Below are 450 nucleotides of genomic sequence, written 5' to 3' on the forward strand. Positions count from 1 at the left end.
GATAAACTTAAAATACAAGAAGGCTGAGACTCTTACCTGCTTACTTCAATATTGCATATTTTTATTATTATTATTTTACTTTTATTGTGGTGAAAACATAGACAGCAAGACATTCTCCAACATAACAACTTCGTCATTTACAGCTTAACATCATTGATGACATATTTCATGTTGTGTGGCCATTATTGCTATCTTTTCTCAAAATATCCTACCAAACACAAACTCAAGGTCCTACAAACAAAAGCTTTGCCTCCACCCCCCTTCCTTCCCCTGATGACCACTGATGACCACTAATAATCTAATAATCTTTGGTTATATATATATATATATATATATATCAACCTATCTAGGCAATTCTTTAAAATATTTTTCCAGTGATATTAACTCAAAGCAAAATATAATAGGATTGTACTTAAATTAAGCATATTTATCTTTGATTTAGAAAGATAG

This window comes from Orycteropus afer, unplaced genomic scaffold, assembly GCF_000298275.1.
Source record: "Orycteropus afer afer isolate SDZICR_OR568_19922 unplaced genomic scaffold, OryAfe1.0 scaffold00586, whole genome shotgun sequence".
Classification (NCBI taxonomy): Eukaryota; Metazoa; Chordata; class Mammalia; order Tubulidentata; family Orycteropodidae; genus Orycteropus; species Orycteropus afer.